Consider the following 26942-nt stretch of genomic DNA (forward strand, 5'->3'; position numbering starts at 1 on the left):
TGTGTGGCCAAGAAGCTACAGCCTCGTCCAGCAGCATTATCATCAACTAGGTGACGGCACTGGCCTTATGAGCGATCAGCTAGTCCTGATGGTTCCAGGTTTCCGAGAGAAGCATGCAATGTTCACCATTCAGGAGTCTCATCAGTCATGCTGAAAAATGGACATCGACGTCACGTCCTGCCCCCAACCTGTGTTAGTATCACATCATTCCACTGCATCTGTGTACTCACTCACTGCCCACTAGCCGCGACTGGCTCCAGGCTGTAGTTGTCAACCTTCTGTGTGTAAGCAACAATTAATAGAATATGTTGTTGTTGCGTAAGCATTCCTGACTCCACACTCACAGCAGTACTGGAAGATCACATCCCACAGTTCCTGCGCATGCCATTCTGGGGCAGAAGTGGCCGTCCTGCAGTGTGGTGACAGCAAATGGTCAACCCCGACTCGACTCTCATCACATATGTGTCTGACCATTACAATATGGATACTATGTGCAATGTATGATGTGAAAGAAATACTAAATTAAAACTTATGCTTGTTGTTGAAATTTTACTCCATGAGCAGCGAAAATATTGTTAGCAATAAACTTGGTTTCCCCTGTTATTGTTTTGTGGGTGTGTCAGTGAGAAAAAATTCATTGGCAATCACAAAATGCTCTCATTCTCAAATAATGGAGGAATATAAGTATGGGTAATTTGTGGCACATGAGTTATGCTCCCTCAAGACATAAACACAGTTTCTAACTTTATTATCTGACTCAGTATGTTAAACTGTTAACATAGCATTATATCTCCTTATGAATAGATTATAACAGCATTTTTAAGTACGGCCAATACTTATATGAAATAGCTACTTAAAATCAAATTTTTGTCACCCATGAAAGTCATTTGGTGAGCAACCTGATAAGGGTACTGGATAACCATTTAGTAAGAGAGCACTAGTTGACTATAACCTGACTATAACTGTGATGTGCTTGTTGCATTCAAGAAGTACACTGGTTTCTCCACTCAAAGTTTAATTTGGTTTCGCTCTTACTATGGCGAGGGAATATGTTGTGTAATATAATAAAAAAGGTGAACACAGAACAAATGATGGCTTTTAACTGCTGAAGTATATCTTGGGTCGAGATAAAGAGGAAAAAGGAAGATCAGGATTTAACTTCGGGTTGACTCCAATGTCATTTGAGATGGAGCATAATTTTGGATCAGATAAAGATAGCACGAGAAATTAGCTGTTGTCTTTCACAGGTACCATGGTATCATATGTCTGAAGTGATTTAGGGAAACAACAGAACAAAAATCCCAACCGATATAGATTCCTCCATAATGTAGGTCCAGCATTACAACAACTGTACCACCACACTCAGTAAAGGTATGTTTACTGATGACGAATGGCTGGCCTGAACTACAGATAAAATACGAGTTACACCATGTAAAGGAAGCTTCTTAAATTACTATTTTACTGAGTAGTAATCCTTAATAAGTCATGTGTTGGACCAGAACTTGAATCTGAAGCTTTCATTTTTGTGGACATGCTCATACCAACCAAGCTATCTAGAGAAATTTTATGGCGTAACTCAAAGCTTTAATTTTCCAGTGCCACTCCCCTACTTTTGAAACTCCACAGACACTTACTGGGGTATTTGTACTACAGCCCTGGAAAAAAGGATATGACAGAGAAGGCCTAGCCGTAGCCTAATGCTTGTTTGTAGAATGAATCCTTGTCTGGGGCACAGTGTACATTGAATTGAAACTCCACAGTAGATTACAGGTACATGCCAGACCCAAGCCTCCAGGAAGTGGAAAGTAGGCAAACTGAAGGTTTGAATATTTGTTCAGTGGAGGGCATATTGCTCAAAAGGCAGGTATGTGGATTTGAGTTTCCAGTCTTGCAGTTTCAGTGCTTATTATACTGGCCGACCCGGAGGCTTATAATATAGACACAATCTCTGGAAATTAAACTCTACTTTTACAATTCATTTGTGTAGCACAATACTATTTTTCTCTTCTTGTTTCTCCCCGCATGTAAGTCCGGAGCTTAGAATAGGCCTGAGGTATTCCTGCCTTGTCGTAAGAGGTGACTAAAAGGAGTCTCATACGTTTCAGCCTTTGTGATGGGCCCCTGTAGGGTTTGACCTCCGTTTTCCAAAATTTTCCCGAAGAGCGAACCAACTGGGGAAGGGTGCCTTACATGGTGTATCGTGTCCATCATGCGCTGAGACCTATTGCATCCGTCTTCAATGTGGATCTGCACTTCTGCTCATTCTCCAACTGTTGGGCGAGGTCACCCTCCTGGGTGCGTATTTTTCCATCAATTGTTCAGTATCGTTTTCTACACTGATGATGATAATGGACTTGTTTGCTTGGTTGCACCTGATATCCAGCACGGTAGCCAGTCCGTTGTGGTGGAGCCACCATGTACCCTGTTGCTTGTAGCCCCCTGACCACAGGGATCACTCTGCTGATGCCTGCGCCGTTAACTTCCCTTGTATGCCAAGGGGGAGATGCCCATCCGCCTGGGGCATCGGGAGTCATGGCAATGGTCATCCTGCCAGGTGGCCTTTGCTGTGGCTGGGTGGCGCCCATGGGGAGGGCCCCTGGTTAGAGTGGGTGGCATCAGGGGGGAATGACAAGTGATGAAGCATAGTACATCATCTCTCGCTGGTGGTCAAACACCAGCAGTCTGTATGTTTGAGAGCTCATGGGGAATCTTTGATGACGATGAAGCCTCAGTTTTTTGTTGAGCATTTGGAGGACAAGTTTGGAGAGGTGGAGGGCTTGTCCAAAATGAGATCTGGGTGTCTTGATCAAAACAGCATTCTCTGCCCAGTCACAGGCGTTACTCGCTTGTGACAAGCTGGGGGATGTTTCTGTAACCATCACGCACCGTAAGAGCTTAAATATGGTCCATGGTTGCATATGTCACAGGGACCTTCTTTACTAGTCCGATGATGAGCTGCACGCCAATTTAGAACGGCGAGGTGTACATTTTGTTTGATGTATCCACCGGGGTACAAGGGATAATCAGGATCCTATCAATGCCTTCATCTTGGCCTTTGAGGGTGATACATTACCCGAGAAGGTCAAAGTGATGGTCTGCTGCTATGATGTAAAACCCTATACCTCTCCCCCAATGCAGTGCTTTAAATGTTGGAAGTTCGGTCACATGTCTACCCGCTGTACTTCCAGCATCACATGACGAGATTGCAGACACCCATCACATCCCAATATTCCACGTGCCCCGCCTCCCATCTGTGTCAGCTGTGGAGAGCACCATTTGCCTTGCTCACCTGACTGCAGGATTCTCCAGAAAGAAAGGAAAATCATGGAGTACAAGACCCTGGACCGACTGACCTACACTGAGGCTAAGAGGTTTGAACGCCTAGATCCTGTATGCATGACATTGTCCTATGCCACCACTACAACAGTTCTCGCCCCATCAGCTCCGCCAACCCCAGTCACCTCTCAGAGCCAGAAGACTACACCTGCCCCCTTGAAAGTGGGGACACTTCCCTCCTTGTTGCTCCCGCACCACCTACTTCAGGAGCAACATCCCCCCAATCATTGGGGATGTCCATCCCCACTTCTAAGCCAGAGAAATGTACAACTTCTTCGGCTGCTCTTGCTAGGGAGGCGTCCCTTGCGTCACTCCTTTCCCAGGTTTCTGCTAGTCGGAAAGATGACACCTGCCGGCAGCTGAAGAACCTAAAGCAGCTGGTTGCAGGGCTTCACGCTCGTCCTTAGTCCTGGAGACTGAATCAGTGAGTCCTCCCATCCAGGGAAACCCCAGGAACAGCGAGAGAAATCCATAAAGAAGGTCCCCAAGACCAAGGGAATTGCGGTGGCACCCACACCACTGCTACCTCCAAGCTTTGCGTCTGCAGATGAGGTGGAGATTCTGGTGTCCAATGAGGACCTAGATCTCGCTGGACCCTCAGAGAAAATGGATATAGAATGCTGAGGCAAAAAGTCGGTGGCAGCAGGTGACCCTGAGTCGTAAACTGTCTCATTGAATGTTCCATGCCTTCCCAGTCCCACGATGACTTCATCCTTCATTGGAATTGCGGTGTTTTTTTCCACCGCCTGGCTGAGCTACGGCAACTGTTAAGCTTTACACCTGCTTTCTGCATTCCCCTCCAGGAAACCTGATTCTCAGCAAAGCGGACCCCTGCCCTCCACAGCTATAATGGATACTACAGGAACAATAGCATCTGTAATCGAGTGTCAGGTGGAGTTTGCGTTTGTGTCTTAACTCAGTCTGTAGTGAACCTGTGCCCCTTCAAACTCCTCTTGAAGGTGTGGCTGTCAGAATAAGGACGACACAGGAAATAACTGTCTGCAATGTATATCTTCCTCCAGATGGTGTGGTATCCCTGAATGTATTAACTACACTGATTGATCAACTCCCTAAACCTTTCCTACTTTTGGGAGATTTTAATGCCTATAACCCCTTGTGGGATGGCACCGTGCCTACTAGCCAAGGCAGAGATGTCGAAACTTTACTGTCTCAGTTCGAGCTGTGCCTTTTAAATACTGGGGCCGCCACACATTTCAGTGTGGCTCATGGTAGTTACTTGGCCATTGATTTATCAATTTGCAGCCCAGGACTTCTCCCATCTGTCCACTGGAGAGCGCATGTCGACCTGTATGGTAGTGACCACTTCCCCATCTTCCTGTCACTGCCCCAGTGTCAAGCCCATGGGTGCCTGCCCATATGAGCTTTAAACAAGGCAGACTGGGAAACTTTCACCTGTGCTGTCACCGTTGAATCTTCCTCACATGGTAACATCAATATGATGGTTGAGCAGGTGACTACAACAATCGTTTTTGTGGCAGAAAACATGATCCCTCGCTCTTCAGGGTGCTCCCGGTGACAGACAGTTCCTTGGTGGTCGCTGAAGCAATCACGGAGCATCAGCAAGCTCTACAGCAGCATCCTTTGATGGAGCACCGCATGCCTTTAAACGGCTCCATGCTCGTGTTCACCGACTTATCACACGACGGAAACAGGAGTGTTGGGAGAGATATGTCTAGACCATTGGGTGCCATACGTCACCTTCCCCAGTCTGGGCAAAGATCAAACCTCTTTTCAGGTACTAGACCCCAACAGGTGTTCCCCGTGTTACCATAAATGGCATGTTATTTACAAATGGCAATTGCCATGCACTTTGCTGAGTACTATGTCTCGAGCCTCTGTGTCTGAGAATTACCCCCCAGCCTTTCACACTCTCAAACGGCGGCTGGAAGGGAAAGTTTACTACACATCACAGTGAATCCTATAACGCCCCATTTACAGAGTGGGAGCTCCTCAGTGCCCTTGCACATTGACCTGACACAGCTCCTGGACCAGATTGGATCCACAGTCAGATGATTAAACATATCTCATCTGACAACAAGCGACATATTCAACCGGATCTAGTGTGATGGCATCTTTCCATTGCAATGGTAGGAGAGCAACTTCACTTCGGTGCTCAAACCCGGTAAAAACCCACTAGATGTGGATAGCTATCGGCCCATCAGCCTCTCAAACGTTCTTTGTAAGCTACTGGAATGTATGGTGTGTTGGTGGTTGGGTTGGGTCCTGGAGTCACAATGGCCTACTGGCTCCATGTCAGGGCAGCTTCCATCAGGGTCACTCTACCACTGATAATCTTGTGTCCCTAGAGTCTGCCATCCGAACAGCCTTTTCCAGATGCCAACACCTGGTTACTGTCTCTTTTTGATTTACGAAAAACCCGATTTTTATCCAGAATTTACTGTCGCTTCATAATTTTCGTGTCCAAGTTGGTGCCTCCCATCATTCCCCCCATAGGAGAATGTGGTCACGCAGGGCTCTGTATTGAGTGTCTCTCTATTTTTAGTGGCCATTAAAGATCTAGCAGCAGCTGTAGGGCCATCCGTCTCACCTTCTCTGTATGCAATTCTGCATTTCATACTGCTTCACTAGTACTGGTGTTGCCGAGCGGCGCCTACAGGGAGCTGTTAAAAAGGTGCAGTCATGGGCTGTAGCCCACGGTTTCCAGTTTACAGCCGCAAAGTCATGCGTTATGCACTTCTGTCGGCGTCATACCGTTCATCCAGAACCAGAACATTACCTTAATGATGATCCACTCACTGTAGTGGAGACATATCGATTCTTAGGACTGGTTTTCGATGTCCGATTGACTTGGCTTCCTTGCCTTCGTAAGCTTAAGCGGGAGTGCTGGCAGCACCTCAATGCCCTCTGCTGCCTGAGCAACACCAGCTGGGGTGCAGATCGCTCTACGCTGCTGCAGCTCTGCAGAGCCCTTGATCTATTCCCCCTTGACTATGAGAGTGTGGTTTATGGTTCGGCGGCGTCCTCATCGTTGCATTTACTCGACCCAGTGCACCACTGTGGCGTTCACCTAGTGACAGGAGCATACGAGTCTGGTGACCAGCGTCCTTGTGGAAGCCAGAGTGCCTCCATTGCAGGTTAGGCGTGTACAACTGCTGGCCAGTTGCGTAGCACATGTTTGTAGTTCTCCTGCATATCCAAATCCTTTTCCCACCCTCAGCAGATCATCCCCCGCATCAGTGGGCCAGGTCAGGGCTTCCAATTCCAGTTTGTATCCGACCCCTTCTTTCTGAACTGGTGTCCTTGCCTTTACCACCTCTACTTGAGGTCCATTCACATACACCTCCATGGTGTACACCTAGGCCGCAGCTTCACCTGGGCCATTCACGTGGTCCTAAGGACTCAGTTAACACCGCAGCTCGCTGCTGCCACTTCCTCTCGATTCTTGACAAGTACCAAGGCCACGAAGTGGTTTGCACCGACGGCTCGATGGCTGATGTTCACGTCGGCTTCGCGTATGTCCATGGAGGACATATTGAACAGCATTCCTTGCCCAATGGCTGCAGTGTATTTACTGCAGAGCTGGTGGCCACCTCTCATGCACTTCAGTATATCTGTTCATGTCCCAGGGAATCGTTTCTTCTGTGTACTGACTCGTTGAGCAGCCTACAAGCTATCGACCAGTTCTACCATCACCATCCTTTGGTACATCTACATCTATACTCCGCAAGCAACCCAACGGTGTGTGGCGGAGGGCACTTTACGTGCCACTGTCATTACCTCCCTTTCCTGTTCCAGTTGTATATGGTTCGCGGGAAGAACGAGTGCCAGAAAGTCTCTTTGCACGCTCCAATCTCTCTAATTTTACATTCATGATCTCCTCGGGGAGAGGCAATATATTCGATACCTCATCCAGAAACGCACCCTCTCGAAACCTGGGAAGCAAGCTACACCGCGATGCAGAGCGCCTCTCTTTGCAGCGTCTGCCACTTGAGTTTGCTAAACATCTCCATAACGCTATCACGCTTACCAAATAACCCTGTGACGAAAAGCGCGACTCTTCTTTGGATCTTCTCTATCTCCTCTGTCAACCCGACCTGGTACGGGTCCCACACTGATGAGCAGCACTCAAATATAGGTCGAACGAGTGTTTTGTAAGCCACTTCCTTTGTTGATGGACTACATTTTCTAAGGACTCTCCCAATGAATCTCAACCTGGCACCCGCCTTACCAACAATTAATTTTATATTATCATTCCACTTCAAATCGTTCCGCACGCATACTCCCAGATATTTTACAGAAGTAACTGCTACCAGTGTTTGTTCCGCTATCATATAATCATACAATAAAGGATCCTTCTTTCTATGTATTCGCAATACATTACATTTGTCTATATTAAGAGTCAGTTGCCACTCCCTGCACCAAGTGCCTATCTGCTGCAGATCTTCCAGCATTTTGCTGCAATTTTCTAATGCTGCAACTTCTTTGTATACTACAGCATCATCCATGAAAATCCACATGGAACTTCCTACACTATCTACTAGGTCATGTATATATATTGTTAGAAGCAATGGTCCTATATCGCTCCCGTGGCACGCCAGAGGTTACTTTAATGTCTGTAGACGTCTCTCCATTGAGAACAACATGCTGTGTTCTGTTTGCTAAAAACTCTTCAATCCAGCCACACAGCTGGTCTGATATTCCGTAGGCTCTTACTTTATCAGGCGACAGTGCGGAACTGTATCGAACGCCTTCCGAAGTCAAGTAAAATGGCGCCTAGCTGGGAGCCTGTATCTAATATTTTCTGGGTCTCATGAACAAATAAAGCGAGCTGGGTCTCACACGATCACTGTTTCCAGAATCCATGTTCATTCCTACACAGTAGAGTCTGGGTTTCCAGAAACAACATGATATGCGAGCAAAAAACATGTTCTAAAATTCTAAAACAGATCGATGTCATAGATATATAGGCCTATCTGTTCGACGACCCTTTTTGAAAACTGGGACTACCTGTGCTCTTTTCCAATCATTTGGAACCTTCTGTTCCTCTAGAGACTTGCGGTACACGGCTGTTAGAAGGGGGACAAGTTCTTTCGCGTGCTCTGTGTAGAATCGAATTGGTATCCTGTAAGGTCCAGTGGACTGTCCTCTGTTGAGTGATTTCAGTTGCTTTTCTATTCCGTGGACACTTATTTCGATGTCAGCCATTTTTTCGTTTGTGCGAGGATTTAGAGAAGGAAGTGCAGTGTGGTCTTCCTCTGTGAAACAGCTTTGGAAAAAAATGTTTAGTATTTCAACTTTACATGTGTCATCCTCTGTTTCAATGCCATTATCATCCCAGAGTGTCTGGATATGCTGTTTCGATCCACTTACTGATTTAACTTAGGACCAGAACTTCCTAGGATTTTCTGTCAAGTCGGTACATAGAATTTTACTTTTGAATTCACTGAACGCTTCATGCATAGCCCTCCTTAAGTTAACTCTGACATTGTTTAGCTTCTGCTTGTCTGTGAGGATTTGTATGCGTTTAAATTTGCAGTGAAGCTCTCTTTGCTTTCGCAGTAGTTTCCTAACTTCGTTGTTGAGCCACGGTGGTTTTATCCCGTCCCTCACAGTTTTACTCGGCACATACCTGTCTAAAACATGTCCATCCAGGAGTCCATTTATGCCCTGGACCAGTCCCATCGTTCAGTGGTGGTTGTGTGGACCACAGGTCACGTCGGTATCCCAGACAACAAACTTGCTGGCCAAACAGGCTAAGAGGAAACCGCTTCTGGAGATGGGCATCTGTGAAACTGATCTGCGTTCCGACTTCCGGTGTACTTTTTTTTGGCCTTGGGAGACGGAATGGCATAACAGCACACACAACAAACTGCGTGTCATTAAGAAGACTACGAATGTGTGGAAGTCTTCCGTGTGGGCCTCACACAGGGAATCAATTGTCCTCTGCTGTCTCCACATTGGCCATTCTTGGACAACCCATGGTTACTCCCTGCACCGTGAAGACCTGCCTGAGTGTTGGTGAGGCACCCAGTTGACAGTGGCCCATATTCTGGTGCACTGTCCCACTTTGACTGCCCAGCGACGAAATCTTGGGTTACCAGACTCGTTGTTGCTAAGTTTATCTGGTGATTTATGTTTTATTTGTGAGGGTGGTTTTTATCATTTGAGCTAAGTTTTAGCACATGTCCTTTGTCCCTCTGTGTCCTGCACGCTAATGCTTCTAGGGTGGAGGTTTTAATGTGTTGCAAAGTGGCTGGCTTCTCCTTTTTTATTCTCGTGGTCAGCCAGCCATGGCAGTCTTCCTTGTTGTTTTAATCTCTTCATCGTACTTCTTCCATTTCTGTCGTTTTCTTGTCCCCTTTTGTCCATTTACATGTTTGTTGACCTTCATCGTTCTTGTGGCATTGTTTTATTCGGTACAAGGGACTGATGACCTTGTAGTTTGGTCTCTCTCCCCCTCTTCTAATCCAGTCAGTCAATCATTTCTTATTCCTGTGTGATGAGATTTTTAGCCTTTTATGTAAAGGTATTTTCCTCTCTTACCTCAGTTTTCCTAGAATAAACTGAAATTTTCGTCTTTTCTGTTAAACTTACACAGAATAATGGAGATAATTATATGCCATTTCATTGCAAGTGTGACATGTAAAAACAAAATATGCAGAATGTCTCAGGTGGAGAAAATACAACCTTTGTAAGAATAGATACAAAACTTGTCCCATATGGTTACAGATGCATGGAGTTCCTAAATATGTCATTTGTCTTACTGGTCCTTCATTGATTATTCATGGCAGAATTTTTGCTTAATTATGTTGCTCTTTTGTAGCATCTTAACTCTTGTTATTGTCCACTGTTTAGCGTTATTTCTCCGTATATACTCACATATATACCCCCAACTGAAATGTGGACCTCAGTGTGGGTGGCTTACGTGCTTTATTATACATGTGGCTATAGCATATGCGCAACTACATAGTAGGGGTGTCTGTTGAGGCCACAGTAACATATGGATCCTGAAGAGAATCAGCGGCCATTTCAGTAGTTAATGAGGACTAGCCAACATGTCCTTAGTAATAATGGCTGAAAGCAAAGGAGAAATATAGATATTATATTTCCTGAGGACATGCAGCTGTACTATGTGGTTTCATGAGGATGGCATCCTCATTAGTGAAATTTTTCAGATGTAAAATGGTCCCTAACTGGATCTTTGTGTAGAGTGTATTGCCTGTTTAAAATAATAATAATAATAATAATAATAATAATAATAATAATCTGGTATTTACAGGTCAGAGAGAAATGGATAGGTTGATGTTAGAAAGGACAAGATTTCTGGCCAGGTGAGTGCAGGGCTATTAACAAATAATCAAATAGGAGTAATGCAGGTGGTGGTCTAATAATGCACAAGAAAATAGACATGCAAGTGGATTACTACGAACAATAAAGTGAATGCCTTATTGTAGCCATGATGGAGGCAAAGCCACAGCCCACTACAGTAGTGCAACTTTTTTTGCAGATAACAAAGAGGTCATAAAATGTATGAGGGCATAAAATATATTATGTTAAGGGAGATGAAAATTTAATTATAATCGGTGAGTACAATTTGACAGTAGGAAATGGCAGAGAAGGAAAAATTGAACATGAAACAGCAAGACACCAGGTAGAATTTTGTACAGGGCACAATTTAAAGATAGCAATAACTTGGCGTAAGAATCCTGAAAGAAGATTTTGTGCATGGAAGAGATGTGGAGACACCAGAAGGTTTCAGATAGATTATGTAATTGTTAGATATTTAGAAACCAGATTTAAAAATGCAAGATACTTCCACAAACAGAAGTGCATCTCAGTTTTTAAGTCGTTCTTCTCCCTTATTAAAGGGTGATTCCTTGTCTGATAATACCTAACTCATTAGTCCTGTCGATTTGGTGATGACATAATTTCCAATTTGTGTTAAGCTATGATGTGAATAAAGTTCAAACACCGTCAGTTTATTCCTGAAATATGTATGTTAGACAATGTAAGGATCTACAGGTTGCACGCAGCCGAACAGCACGGACCTCCGCTCACCAGCCGGCCTATCTGGAATGCTGACAATTTGCTTGGTCAGTAGACGCGCGTCAGGCTGCACTACAACAGGGGAGTACGCGACTGGCCGCCATCCGCAGCGCGCAGTATTAACTAGCGCGGCCTCGGGTGCGAATATATCACATTTCTTAGTTCACCATGGAGCCTTTCGATACGACCGTAATTAGCCGGTGTTAGGATGTCAGACACAGTGACGATGGGTGCGCGTAGTGTGCGTGTTTTATAATCCGCCTTTGTTAATAAAACTGTTTAAACTTACCTCTCGTGTTCACGTATTACCGTACCTCAAGGACGCACCGCTTACAAATCCTGACAAAATGTTCGTGTAATCATCATCCGGGCAACAACACAAACCACCCCCTTATAGAAGTGGTGTCAGAAGTGGGATAATTATGGAAAATCTACAGCCCTGAAGAGGAGCAGCACAACGTGAACTTCGAGCAGCAGCAGCGTGAACATCTTCCGACTATGCGGGGACATCCAACGCTGGGATTCAGGTTGGTCTACTCCAGTTTGGCTACAATACGAAAGGCAGTGATGGATTTTTATTTTACATTTGAGTGACTCATTGGCGTTAAATTAGACGAAATGGCGCAATCCAGTCAGAGTAACGTTGCTGATCTACAAACCGTTGTTAATGAACTGCAAGTAGAGATTCGCCAGTTAAAAGCTAAGAAGCGAATGTAACATTCCGAAAGACTTGGCAAATTATAGTTCATGCAGTACAGGTACAACATCAATAAAGGATTTTTCATTATTGCCATCAGTACCAGTGTTTAGCTGGAAGCCTGAAGATGATGTGAAAATGTTTTTTCGTAAACTTGAAGGTGCCACCCTGTTAGGATCGTGGACAGATTCCAATAAGCTAGTGGTTGCCAAATTAAGAATTCATGGAGCAGCACAAGATTTCATTAGCGCGGAGCCTATTTGCGTGAAAACAGAAGATTACAATGAGTTAAGAAAGATTTCTGTTCAGAGATTTAAACGTAAAAACGCGATCAGATTTTACAGAGAGCAGCTTCACAGTTTGTGAATGCGATGAGACGAATCTATCGAGCAGTTTGCCGACAGAATTCGAAACATCAACGCTCAAACGTACGAGTTAGTAGAAAATGAAAATCGCATTCAGTTGTTCGAAGCCGACAAGAGAGGCTTGGACACATTCATTCATGGGTTGCACGGGTAAAAAGTAAGCAAAGCTGTTAGATTAGTGTGATGTAAAACGTTTCAGGAAGCAGTAGAATCAGCTGTTGGTTTCGTTGAAGCACTAAGACGACAGAATGAGATGCAGAGTTTTCAACACAACAGTACAATGCTACAGATGCAATAAGCTGGATCACAAGCGTAATGATTGTAAAGAGAATCGAATCTGCTATCATTGCAGGATGCAGGGTCATGTTTCAAGAGATTGTCGCAACAAGAAGAAAGGTAATGCGAACAACAGACAATCTGCCAGACCTTTAAATGAGCACGGGGACATACGAGCCAACACCCCGTCCGCCCCTTGCCAGAGACAGTGATTCCTGTTAGTTTCAGCGAAAATCAGACCGAAAATGACTTCGTGATAGCTGCTGTATATCGTGGGAGAAACATCAAACTACTTATTGACACAGGAGCACAGACCTCATTAATGTGGTGTTGCACAGATAAACGGGATAAATTGAAACCGCCATTATTAAAAGTGCGAGGGTTAAACGGAGGAATGCTACGTAACTATGGAGAAGTTGACGTAGAATTAATTCTAGGCCAATGCCAATATGAAGATGAAAATAAAGATAAATACACAGCAAGGGTGCAAGTAGCTTCAAATAACGAAACGCGTTATGACGGTGTACTTGGATTAGATTTCTTGTCCACTAACGAGGCAGAGATATTTGTCGCAGAAAGGAATGTCAGACTAGGCCGTAGTAACTGCAACCTAGGAAATCGTTCTTCAGATCGTACTCAAAGGAGCAGCAATACTGACGTCATGGGAATGGAGCGCCCAAACTATGCATCATTCCAAATCGTCCGAGTTGATGTTCAAATTGATCAGCCTCAGCATTTTCACAAGGGAGCAGGAAAGACAATCTACGCTGAAGTTAAGTCACCCCGATGCAAGGAAGGAACTTAGTTATTAATTGAGCGATCCGAGAAAAGTGAGTTATTGGATACAATGCATTGTTATGTTGCTAGAAGTGTAGGTGTCGCTACAATGGTGAGACAGAATGTCGCAAAAGTCCCAGTTACAATAACGAATATGAGCAATGAGTGTGTTGTTTTGCCACGAGGAACAAAAGTTGCTGAAGTATCGAACATAAGTCAAAGTGACGTAATACACATTCCAGATGAGGTAACAAATATTGCACTTATAAACACAGATTTTTGTAACAGTACCGCAAAATTACAACGAGGAGACGAAGCTAACAATGCACTGAAGCGCAAGATTTGGAAGAAGATAGAACATTTGACAGCAGATGAAAAGAAGATTTTAGCGCCTTTTTTGTTGGAGTATGCAGATTTATTCCGAGAACGTGCAAATTTACCTGTCACTCATTTAATTCAGCATCGTATTCATACAGGGAATGCAGCCCCAATCACACAGAAACCTTACTGAATACCATTCAGTCGAAGAGAGTTGGTAGAAGACATGGTTAAAGAACAATTATAAGCCGGAATTATAAAACCAAAGACATCCGTCAGACACATCGTGGTGTTTGCTTGTTGTAATTGTAAAGAAGAAATCAATTTTTAGAGAACCACAGTTACGTTTTTGTGTTGATTACCGATCTTTGGATGCTGTGACCACACCCGAAATTTACCCCTTACCAAATTTAGTGGAAACCTTGGAATACCTGGGCAGATGTCGAATTTTTTCAGTATGTGATTTAACAAGTGGTTATCACCAGTTAACAGTGCATCCAGATGATCAAGCAAAAACTTCATTTGTAACAGCAACAGGAGTATACAAGATCTTTGTATGCTGTTTGGACTTCGTAATGCTCCAGCTACATTTCAACGCCTGATGGATTCATTTTATGAGGGCTCACCCCAACACAAGCACTTGTTTACCTTGATGACATAATAACTTTTGCTGAAAACATGAAGCAGCGTACTGAGAGACTACAAGCTGGTTTTGAGTGTATAAGAAGCGCAAATCTATCTTTATCAATGGATAAATGTCATTTAGCACAAAGTAAAGTTAACTATCTTGGTCATGTTATAACCAGTGAAGGTGTTCGATCTGATCCAAAATTAACTGAAGATGTAAAGAATTTTCCTGAACCACAGAATTTGAAAGAACTACAATCATTCTTGGGATTGTGTAATTTCTACAGATGATTTATAGCCAGTTATGCGAATATAGCACATCCAGTGACACAGCTACTGAAGAAAGGAGCTACATTTAATCGGTCAACAGAATGCAAAAAGGCAATGGAAGAACTTAAACCTGCTCTAACCACAGCCCCAGTATTAGCCTATCCAGATTTCAGTAAAGCTTTTATTCTTTCAATGGATGCATCCAATTTTACCATAGGTGCAATGTTGTGTCAAGAAGTTTATGGTCATGAACATCCAATCTCATTTGCTTCCAGACAATTAAACAAAGCAGTATGTAATTATACTACTACTGAGAAGGGGTTTTGTGCTTTGGTTTTCGGTATAACACAACATATTTCTTAGCAGGAAGAGAATTTACAGTTATTACAGATCATGCCGCACTTAAATGGTTATTGAGCTTAAAGGATCCAAGTTCCAGATTAACAAGATGGGCATTAAGACGGAGTGAGTACCAACTTAAGGTTACTCACCAACCTGGTAAACAACATGTGAATGCTGATGCAATGAGTCGAAAAGTCAATATTTGTGTTACTGTAAGTCGAGAAGAAGAGGTAAAAGCTGTTCAGGAAGAAGATCCACAATGCAAATTATGGAAAAATGATCAAAGTTTTGTCCAAATAGATGGATTATTGTACAAAATCACTAATAAGGGAAAACACCTAGTTATTCCAGAAAGAATGAAAGAGCAAATCATGAGAGAGCAACACGATTCTTTATTATCAGGACAAAAAAAAAAGAATATATATATATATATATATATATATATATAGTTATAATAGAAGGAAACATTCCACGAAGGAAAAATATACCTAAAAACAAAGATGATGTGACTTCCCAAATGAAAGTGCTGGCAGGTCGACAGACACACAAACATACACACAAAATTCAAGCTTTCGCAACAAACTGTTGCCTCATCAGGAAAGAGGGAAGGAGAGGGAAAGACGAAAGGATGTGGGTTTTAAGGGAGAGGGTAAGGAGTCATTCCAGTCCCGGGAGCGGAAAGACTTACCTTAGGGGGAAAAAAGGACGGGTATACACTCGCACACACACACATATCCATCCACACATATACAGACACAAGCAGACATATTTAAAGACCAAATGTCTGCTTGTGTCTGTATATGTGTGGATGGATATGTGTGTGTGTGCGCGCGAGTGTATACCCGTCCTTTTTTTCCCCTAAGGTAAGTCTTTCCGCTCCCGGGACTGGAATGACTCCTTACCCTCTCCCTTAAAACCCACATCCTTTCGTCTTTCCCTCTCCTTCCCTCTTTCCTGATGAGGCAACAGTTTGTTGCGAAAGCTTGAATTTTGTGTGTATGTTTGTGTGTCTGTCGACCTGCCAGCACTTTCATTTGGTAAGTCACATCATCTTTGTTTTATATATATATATATATATATATATATATATATATATATAGCTCAAATGTTTTGGTGGACGAGCCGCAAAGCTGACGTTTTCGGGTTTCACAATGTGATTCCTGTAACAGACGAAATAATGTAGGAAAAAATAGAGCACCATTTCAAGAACTGCCAGAAACAAGTGAACCATTTGAACGAGTAGGACTAGATGTCACCAAAATGAGATTTTCACTCTGATATGAAACTTCCTGGCAGATTAAAACTGTGTGCCCGACTGAGACTCGAACTCGGGACCTTTGCCTTTCGCAGGCAAGTGCTCTACCATCTGAGCTACCGAAGCACGACTCACGCCTGGTACTCACAGCATTACTTCTGCCAGTACATCACAGTTTGAATCTGCCAGAAAGTTTCATATCAGCGCACACTCTGCAGCAGAGTGAAAATCTCATTCTGGAAACATCCCCCAGGCTGTGGCTACGCCATGTCTCCGCAATACCCTTTCTTTCAGGAGTGCTAGTTCTGCAAGGTTCGCAGGAGAGCTTCTGTAAAGTTTGGAAGGTAGGAGACGAGGGACTGGCAGAAGTAAAGCTGTGAGTACCGGGCGTGAGTCATGCTTCGGTAGCTCAGATGATAGAGCATTTGCCCGCGAATGGCAAAGGTCCCGAGTTCGAGTCTCGGTCGGGCACACAGTTTAAATCTGCCAGGAAGTTTCACGACTAGATGTCATAGGACTGCTGCCTAAGACTAAAGATGGAAACAAATACATATTGACAATGTTAAATCATTTCTATAGATATCTTCTCATGGTATCAATACCTGATCAGAGCGCTGAGACCATAGCTAAAGTTTTGTAAAAGAATGGATTCTTAAGTTTGGATCACCATTAAGTGTAATTAGTGATCAAGGAACCAATTTTATGAGTGAATTACTTAAACAGACTTGTAAGCTCATACAAATAACTCAGTTAAAGACTACACCAGCACACCCTGAAGGAAATGGAAGAGTCGAGCGAGTCCACAGAACAATTATTAAAATGGTTAGCCATTATGCGAGCAGCAAACACGACAATTGGGATGTCTGTTTATCGTACTTGATAAGTTGTTACAATGCCAAAATGCACAGCTCAACTGGCCTAAGTCCATATGAAATCGTCTACGGAAGAAGAATGCATTCACCATTGGACTTTGCATGATCAACTGCCGGAATCAGCAATGAACACGTACGGGATCTAGCATGCAAGCTAAAGGAATCATCATCATCATCATCAGTTATCCGCTATATTAACAAGTCCTTTGCCTCTCCACTTTCTGCGATCCATTGCTTCCTTCTTAAGGCTGCCATATGTTGTACTGGCCATCATGTCATCCAGTATCTGGAATCTCTTCCTTCCTCGCTTCCTTTTCCCTTCTAAAACTGTTTTTATCAGTCCGTCATTCTTTCTTAAAATGTATAAGCATAGAGTGGAGTGAAACAGCGGAATCATCAATCCTTTCTTCAGCAAGCAAGACAACATGACCGCCAAGCAGCAGTGCCACAGTATCGAGTTGGAGATCTTGTGTATCTGAGCAATGTAGTGTTAAAGATGAGTCAAGTCAAAAAGTTTAAGAAGTTTTGGAAAGGGCCATATCCAATCTTGGAAGTGTTGTCGGCAGTCACTCTTAAGCTCCAACTGCCCTTTCGTTCGATTGTCGTTCATGTCAATCGTGTAAAGCCATTTGTGGGTAGATTTTCTGTAGTATCGCAAGATGACGAGGACCAACCGAGAGGCAGACCTACTCTTCTCAAAGCCAGGAAGCGAGAATTGCGAGGTTGCAGTCCAGACTTCGAGGCCGAGGCATCGCCACGTTCCAAGCAATCCTGTTCCAGACACCCCTACAATCTGCATAAACGTGTGTAGTGTGTGAGAGTGCAATGCGTGTGTTTATTTCAGCCATGTGCTTATGTGAATGTGTTGTGAAAATTTAGTATTGCAGCTATTGCACGAGTGCACAAGTGAAACTAAACCTTTTATTCCACAGATTACCACAAGAAACTCATTTATTTTATGTTCATTGTTAACTAGTATTTAGAACTAATTAACCATATTCATTTTTATTCTAATGCTTGCTATGATAGCGTATTCTACTAATGCTGTAGTAATAGTACCACAGAGTACAGGTGTTTTGTTTGAACAAGTAATACAAAACTTGTCCTCAAGTACAATCTGAGTGAAATCCAGCAACAGTTCAATTCTATAAAGAAGCAAATTGATCTAATTCGTTCTGTTAAGGGCAATGATACAATTTTGGAAATGGGTACATCTTGGTATAATACTGGATCACAGCCAAAATGCAGATAGAGTCTATATTTGCTGACTATGAACAAGAGATTTACTGTTTTTTTAAAGCTTTTGCCACACAAAACTTTAATTAGGCATAAACGTGCCTGGTTTGATTATGGAGGGAGTATCCTTCGTACTGTATTTTGTACTTTAACTAGTCGAGGTCTAATGGAAGTTAAAGGCAAAATATTAGCTATTGAACAACAGTCCAGTACAGATTCAACTAACCTCTCTAATGAAATTATCGTATTAAATAATATGCAAAGAACCATTACTAACCACACAGTTTTCATTGAACTCATTGTAAAGCAATTTACCTCACATTTCCATGTACTTCATAATGAAAGGAACGCAAATATCCAAGAACTGTTCCAAGGATTAAATGCTGTGAGTGCACACTTAGATTTGAACACTCTTTTGTTAAGGATTACTGATAGTTTATCAAATGCTAGAATTGATGCCCTTAACTTGAGAACAACCTTAGAGAGTAGTTCAAATGATTGTTTGAGCAGTGAACTACTAAATCCAGAACAATTTTTACAGATCCTACTATCAATTGAATGAAAGCTAAATGCAACACATACTATGATTTACCCTGTTAACTGTTACAATTTATATGCTTACTATAAGTTAATCACCACACACTCCTTAATGACTGAAGATGGATTAACTGTTATTGTTTCTATTCCCATTGCTAGATCAAAGCATAATTTCGAAATGTATAAGTTTATACTTACCCTGTGAAATGGAGACAGGCAGGTATTCATGTAAAGTATGTACTGAATGATTATCTATGGATCAGTGAGGATCGAAGATATTTTGTGTCCCTAAATGAAAATGATTTGCATATGTGTAAACGTAGTCATAAGTTAATTTGCCCTGAATCGGCAGTATTCTTAGACAGTAGAGCGTACAGCTGAGAGAAAGAATTGTTTACGAATCATCCCCCAAGAGATGATTGCCCTAGAATATTAATGCATCTTTATCATCCATTTCTTAAACGATGTTCTGAAGGTATAGTTTTCTTATTTCACTCCACCCTTGATGTCACATTTACATGTAAAAAATATGATTCACCCGAGCTACCCTTTACGCTAAAATTGAACAATAGTGGATTAATCTTGAATGCCACACATTGTGATTTATCATGTGAACTATTTGATATGCCTAGTGTGTTGCCAACTACATATCATGCAATTGGATATTTGTCATTAACTAGAATGTTATCTGTTTATTACAATGATTCATACATATTAACAGATGGAAAGCATTCCTTATCAAGTTTTTCTGAAGACAATAATTTAATTAAGGACATCCGTAAAAATGTAATCTCTTCAAATAATGAGTTAAATTTTATTGAGGCAGCAAATAGAATTAAGTCCTTCGATTCATCCAGTAATGTTAATGCATACTTGATTGTCAGTATTGTGTTTTTATTGATTTTATTAATTTGTCTTTTGTCAACAGCATTTGTCATGTATGAAATTGTCATCTTGAAGGCACGCTTCTCTGTACCGAACGTAACTGTGTCTGCAAATGAAATACATGGTGCAATGCCTTCTGATGCCACAAATGACGAAGTAGATTCATAACGCCCAGGAGGTCGTCTTGAGCCACCTGTGTTTGCTCTTTTTCTGTGGGGAGAGTGATGTAAGGGTCTATGGGTTGCACACAGCCCTATTTCTGATGCAAATATAAACACAAATACTATATGCAGAATATTAAATTTGTTTCACTTACCATGTTATCTTCGGTTTCTGTTGGTATGTAGGAACGAAACAAATTTCATGGAATCAAAGAATTCCCATTTACTTTTATATAAGTCGTCTGAACTTAGTCCACTTTTTTTTTCTTAGATTTATTTAGTTCTTGATTCTATTGCGTACGCAAATTGTGGATTTTTTCCTTATTTCTGGCTCTGTAGTGTCGAATTCTGACGCAATAATTTCCGATGCATATTGTTTTTTTCAACAGAAGAGAAATCAATTGAAATTTAAAGGCGTCTTTATTTCCAGGCTACTTCCCCTTCAGACATATTTCTTGCTCGAGAGAGCCGATAGTTAAACGCACAATTTTGCACTGGTTGGCCTCTAAAAGGGTAGGGCTCCATAATATAATTTTTTAGAGCAAATGCATCATCAGCAACAATGACATAAGGTATCTGCACAGTTCTACCGGGTAAATTTCGAGGAACTGGTTCAGTCAAAGAATTAGACTAAAGACAATCTGACAATCTACAATTATTAAAAACTCCACCATCAGATATTCTACCATTACTGCCCACATCGAAGTATATAACTCTGTAGTCAGGTCCAATCAGTGCCAATAGCACAATACTGTGGTTCCCTTTATAATTACAGTACACACTGCCTTCCTTCTTGGGAGCCTGTATGACTGTATGTTTTCCATCCATAGCGGCAATACAAGTTGGGAAAATCCCATCTATTCTCAAAACCCGTAGCGATTCGTATTCATTCTTCTTCTGTTGAAGGTACCTAAAATTATAGAAAACAAAATTATATCTGAAATTTATCCCTTTGAAGATAAATATTACATTACAATGTTTATTTTAGGGATTAGAAAACGCCAGGGAAGATAATGAGTGTGAGACAGATACAGTCTAGGAAAAAGCACAGGAAAGAAGAATTTTGAAAAGAAAAAAAAGGAAAAAACCGAGGAAAATTCAGACACTACTCTAAATAAGGCATTAGGAGCGATGCACAAAACTGTCGATGAACGTCAGGTGTTTGGAGACTATGTGGCATCATCAAAATACTAACCTTCAAATATTCTCTTTTCAAACATTCATATAGAGCCACACAGCAGTCCGTAACAACTTGAGAGATTGTGCAAACGGGTACTCGAAAAAGGTACATCAAAGAGTGAAAACCATCGCCTAAAAATAAAAAGTAATTCAGTGAAATAAATATAAATGTACGACTACTGACAGTAAATATTTATTTGACATTTACGTGTTTTATTCTCTTACCTGTGGCTAAAAATCGAAGAGTACCGGTAGTTAAAAGACAATCTCTTGGTGATTTAGCTCGCAGCATATTTGTATCCTGTTTCCGAATATTTGCTTCTACAATTGACAAGAGGTGTTCAAAACTTGCAAAAGACATTCTCAGAAAGTTTGTAATCTGAGCAAAGTCCTCTGATTTCAGTTCGTTTAGTAGTGTTTCTTGGAAACTTGAGCATGAACGCCTCTGTATCCATTTCTTTACCCAAACACTTCTCTTTTTCTTAACTTTTCGTTTTTCGTCTGTTTTTCTTTAACAATAACAATACAACAACACTGGCGGCTGCTCTGGTTTGTGCACACGACATTGTAATCTACAGCTTGTCTGTCTCACAACGCAAACTGTAGTGGATACACTTCCGCAAGTAATTGCAGCAAGTTCGTGAAATTAACTTGCCGAAGCGACTTGCAGAAGTCAACTTGCGCAAGTACTAATGTAAACACCTCAGCAAGTACTTGCAGAAGTTACTTGGTAGTGGACACGCACCTTTACAAGAGAAAACAACATCCAACTGTTACAAAATTCTTGAGTTACTCTTCGCGAGGCAGAGTTATTCAGTGGCAGCAGTGTTAAACGGGTGTCAGAGCTCTCGGTTTTTGCCGTAAAAAAAATTAATAGATGGAAATTTATAATGGAAGGGCGGCATTGTTTTTTAAGAAGTATAGTTAAAGTGACGTTTGAAGACATTGTGTGGCTTGACGAAACCTGGATGATAGCATATGTGAAAGTATTGCTGTCCCGCTGGAAAAGGTTCAAGAACTATAACTGAACTGCATCTGGTTTTGTACCTAACTGTCTACTCATTTACAAATCGAGGGAAACAAATGACTACCGTGAGGAGATGAACCACGACAGTTTTCTGAAGTGACTCAAAGGGCAACTACTGGGAAATTTAAATAGGTCCTCTGTCATTTTAATGGATAATGCCACATACCATACAGTTATTGAAGATAAAGCTCTAATGATGGCAAAAAAGGCGACAGTGTTGAATGGTTGAAATGCCATTATTATGTGAAAATTCAGGACGATTTATGTAAGGCGGAGCTCATGGAAATAGCAAAGAAAAATAAACCACAGTTTCAGTAAGTTATGGACGAGGTAGCTAAAGAACATGTCCACAGTGTGGTTAGGCTTCCATCATACCACTGCCACTTTAACACCATTGAAATTATTTGAGTACAAATTAAAAATTATGTGGCAACAAATAACAAAAGCCTCACGGTCACAGAAATTCAAAGACTGTTAGAGGAAGGAGTGACACAAATAACGAAGTGGAGAAATGTTGTACGCCACACAGAAACGGTTATTAAAGAAGTGTGGAAAAGTGAAGTGTGTGTTAAGAATAATATAGAAAATTTAATTACAGGGTTATTACAAATGATTGAAGCGATTTCACAGCTCTACAATAACTTTATTGTTTGAGATATTTTCACAATGCTTTGCACACACATACAAAAACTCAAAAAGTTTTTTTAGGCATTCACAAATGTTCGATATGTGTCCCTTTAGTGATTCAGACATCAACCCGATAATCAAGTTCCTCCCACACTCGGCGCAGCATGTCCCCATCAATGAGTTCGAAAGCATCGTTGATGCGAGCTCGCAGTTCTGGCACGTTTCTTGGTAGAGGAGGTTTAAACACTGAATCTTTCACATAACCCCACAGAAAGAAATCGCATGGGGTTAAGTTGGGAGAGCGTGGAAACCATGACATGAATTGCTGATCGTGATCTCCACCATGACCGATCCATCGGTTTTCCAATCTCCTGTTTAAGAAATGCCGAACATCATGATGGAAGTGCGGTGGGGCACCATCCTGTTGAAAGATGAAGTCGGCGCTGTCGGTCTCCAGTTGTGGCATGAGCCAATTTTCCGCGGGCTACGCGTGAAACTTGCCCGCACGCGTTCAACCGCTTCTTCGCTCACTGCAGGGCCTGACCCATTGATTTCCCCTTACAGAGGCATCCAGAAGCTTTAAACTGCGCATACCATCGCCGAATGGAGTTAGCAGTTGGTGGATCTTTGTTGAACTTCGTCCTGAAGTGTCGTTGCACTGTAATGACTGACTGATGTGAGTGCATTTCAAGCACGACATACGCTTTCTCGGCTCCTGTCGCCATTTTGTCTCACTGTTCTCTCGAGCGCTCTGACTGCAGAAACCTGAAGTGCGGCTTCAGCCGAACAAAACTTTATGAGTTTTTCTACGTATCTGTAGTGTGTCGTGACCATATGTCAATGAATGGAGCTACAGTAAATTTATGAAATCACTTCAATCATTTGTAATAGCCCTGTATATTCTTGGGCAATTCTAGTGGCTCATCCACGAACGAGATCTCCGACAAAAACACTGTCAAGGAAGAGTGAATTCTGAACCCTTTGCCTTGATTCTTTTTTTTTGTATTATCAACTGAATGGTGTGTACTGCAGTTGCGCAATAGATCTCATCTCGTTCTTAAGGAATTCTCCAGTTTATATTATTTTAATGTTGTTAGTTGATGCATTTACATGAATGTTTCAGATCCATTTTAACACCCTTTACATAAAAATACGACAACTGAACGTGATTCATTCTGATAACTGTAAAAACAGTGTTCCTCCTGTTGCTTTTGTTGGGGTACACAAATAATAGGAACATGACATCGTTTTATATATAGGAGTCGTTTGTTAAGCCACAAGGATATAATGATCCTGTAAAGTGAACTCAATACCGCCCATTAAAAGGCAGCGTGAGAAGTTAGTCCGTTAAGAAACCGCATAGCTGTTGCTGCTACAATCATAATGCATGCACACGCACTGGCAAACTGACATCATCCCCTTCTACACTCGGCTGTGCTTTACTGCCAATCACTTTGTTATTCTGCTTCGGGTATAGTGTCGGCTATCACACCTAAGAACACAACATGGGGATGAGAGGTGCGGAGGTGACACAGTTCCATAGGTTTTGGACAGGCTGCACTCATCTACGCCTGCAGGCAACCCACATGGCACCATGACAGCTGCCGCCTGCATCCTATGACAATGGATATCACTGGCATGATCAGGGTGTCAACACATTCTGCAACCCGCTGCATTTACATGCACACAGTGCAGCCCTGAGGGAGGTCAAAGAGCTGTGTAAGGATGCTTGAATAAACTGTTTAAGTGCAGGCTGTGGCATGAACTTGCCCTCTCCCTCACCATTTCTGTCACCTATCCTGATGTGGAGTGGTCAACATAGCCTGGGTCATTGCAGTTGGTGTCTGTAAGCAGTTTTTACACTTCCCAACAAAACATGTTTTATTGAAAAGTGTCCAACGGTGAAAACCTATGATTTAGTGAGAGAAGTGATTGTTGCGTATCCAAACACTGGGGTTTGGTGTTGAAAAGTCTGATAGGGTACTTTGCTTGTATGTAAATACAAGCAGCGCCACTTCACATACCTCTAGTTCAGCAATATTGGCTCAACAGTGTGATGTATGGTGAGTCTCACTTTATGTTTGATGCAATATTTGTTCTCAGTTATTGCTATTACAAAGTCTGTTGCTGCTCAAACAGATCAAGTTCACATGTAACAAATAAAAATTCTTGCCAGAAGCAGGAGTATGAGGAACTCCTTCATAGATTTGAGCCTTTGAAAGCTACTCATGTTCAATCACTGTCTGAGTTGTGGGAAAATAAGGCAGAGTTGGGGACGGGTTCTTCTTCTTATTCTTTCGATCCAGCTGCAGCTGCACTTATCAATCTCCTTTCAATAAAACAAACAGTATTCATTAGTGATGTTACCACTACAGCTGCAATAAGTGGTTGGTCAGATGAAGTAACCCTGGGTTGCACACAGGTTTTCTTTTCTTTTCTTTTTTTTTTTTCAGTACTTTGTCATTGGAACATAATGAGTCACTGGAAGTATTTTCGGACAGTATCCGCAAAGTCAATTGGCAGATGTATGTTCCTACCTAGAATGTGGAGGGCAATAAGGTGTTACTGCAGGAAGCACAAAACAGAGCATTAGACATTTTCTTGTATGGAATATTCGCAGAAATGTCATGAAGATCTACAATGAGAATCCTAGTGATTTAACAGCATCTTTTAGAATTGCAGTGAATTGGAGGAGAATATTTTGCCATGCAGCAACAGGTACATCAACTTTTATTCACTTTGGAGGTCAACTGTTACAGGTATGGATGTAAGGGCCATATGCAGAAACAGTATAGGCACCCAGAGTGTTACTCATATGGGCAAAACGGCTACCAACCTTCAGATTGTTAGAATAGGAGGCACTGTCGGGAGAAGTGGCTGTTAAGCTTCGATTATTGAAAAACAGTCCCAGTAGATGCTAAAAAAAGCGCAAATTTGTGCACAGACAGTATTCTGCTTAGTGAGTGCTGTGGAACAGTGGGTTGTCGTAGACACAGGGGCGCATATGTCCGTTACCAATCTGGACCTGGTGAGCAGGAGGAGAGGGCCACTGTGATTTAAGACAATTATGTGGGGTTGGCGATAGTCATTGTGCATGACGGTACTTGAGTTTACTATTGGGAAAACTAAGTTTACGGAACACTTGGATGTTTTGCCATATGTGGGTGAACATATCCAGTGCTTCTCAGGCTAGAATTTCTCGACAAATATCATGCTAGGATTGATCTTCAGCAACACACGATTGAGCCCAGTGGGACTCTCTTTCACATGGGTGATACAGTTACAAATAAAGGCATGTCGCAGGGCTCATCTGTCATGAAGGTGATGCCAACTAAATTATAGATAACTTCATTGAAGATTGATCAGCAGGATAAAATACCAGCAGGTACAGAAATAGTAGTGTGAATTCCAGTGGGGTACCAATTTACCACGTGGGGCTGTGTACGTGGTTGAGCCACTCTCAAGCAAATAAGAGTTGGACAGTTCACACTGTTTTGCACACAGCAGCATAACGCACACAAGTACAGTTAATGAGGAACATATGGTTCCAGTTAACATAGATAACTCAGGCAGAGGCGAGGTTAGTCTGTTGAAAGTTATAGCCACATTCTAGGAGTACTAGAGGAAGAAGACTTTAACAGGCCGAGTTTGAATGTAAGCCACAGCAAACAGCTGATGCAGCAACAAGAAGGGGATCGTCTGAAGGGCAATGATTGCACAGCTGTGAAAGAGGTATTGTTGAAGCAAACGACTTGTTTTGTACAGATGGATGGTTACCAGAAATGCAGGTAATGCACCACTGTATGCCAAAAGGAATAGTACATTGAATCATAGGAAACTGTATCACATAATGGGACATTTACAGCAGCTACGGGTGCTTGTCCATGACAAGAATTTTCGCTGGGTCAGTGTTTCTGCCAGCCAGTAAAAAAACAGGCAGCCTCGTCCACGGAGATGGCAAGCACATCGGAAATGCTGCAGTCGAGCTCTGTGCAGTGGAGTGGTAGGTCTATTATTTTTATAAAAAGAAAAAGTGTCAACGTAGAAAGTGTTGGATGCATCCTGTGTTATAAGATCTATTTAAATTTGAACTATATGAAAAACTATGAGAGGGCGATACAAATCAT

General features: G+C 42.1%; 1 long non-coding RNA gene across 3 annotated transcripts in view; it reads left to right on the forward strand.

Annotated features, from left to right (window-relative positions):
* The window catches only part of LOC126175475 (uncharacterized), a 32677-nt gene extending 12681 nt beyond the window's left edge, over positions 1-19996 (forward strand). For 2 of the 3 annotated variants that reach the window (XR_007535573.1, XR_007535571.1), the window contains exon 3: positions 19865-19994. This is a non-coding gene — a long non-coding RNA (uncharacterized LOC126175475). Of the gene's footprint in view, positions 1-10597; positions 10650-19864 lie in introns of all 3 variants that reach the window. The other variant, XR_007535572.1, reaches the window with a different exon arrangement.
* The last annotated feature ends 6946 nt before the right edge of the window (positions 19997-26942 follow it).

The sequence above is a fragment of the Schistocerca cancellata genome, chromosome 3, assembly GCF_023864275.1.
Source record: "Schistocerca cancellata isolate TAMUIC-IGC-003103 chromosome 3, iqSchCanc2.1, whole genome shotgun sequence".
Taxonomy (NCBI): Eukaryota; Metazoa; Arthropoda; class Insecta; order Orthoptera; family Acrididae; genus Schistocerca; species Schistocerca cancellata.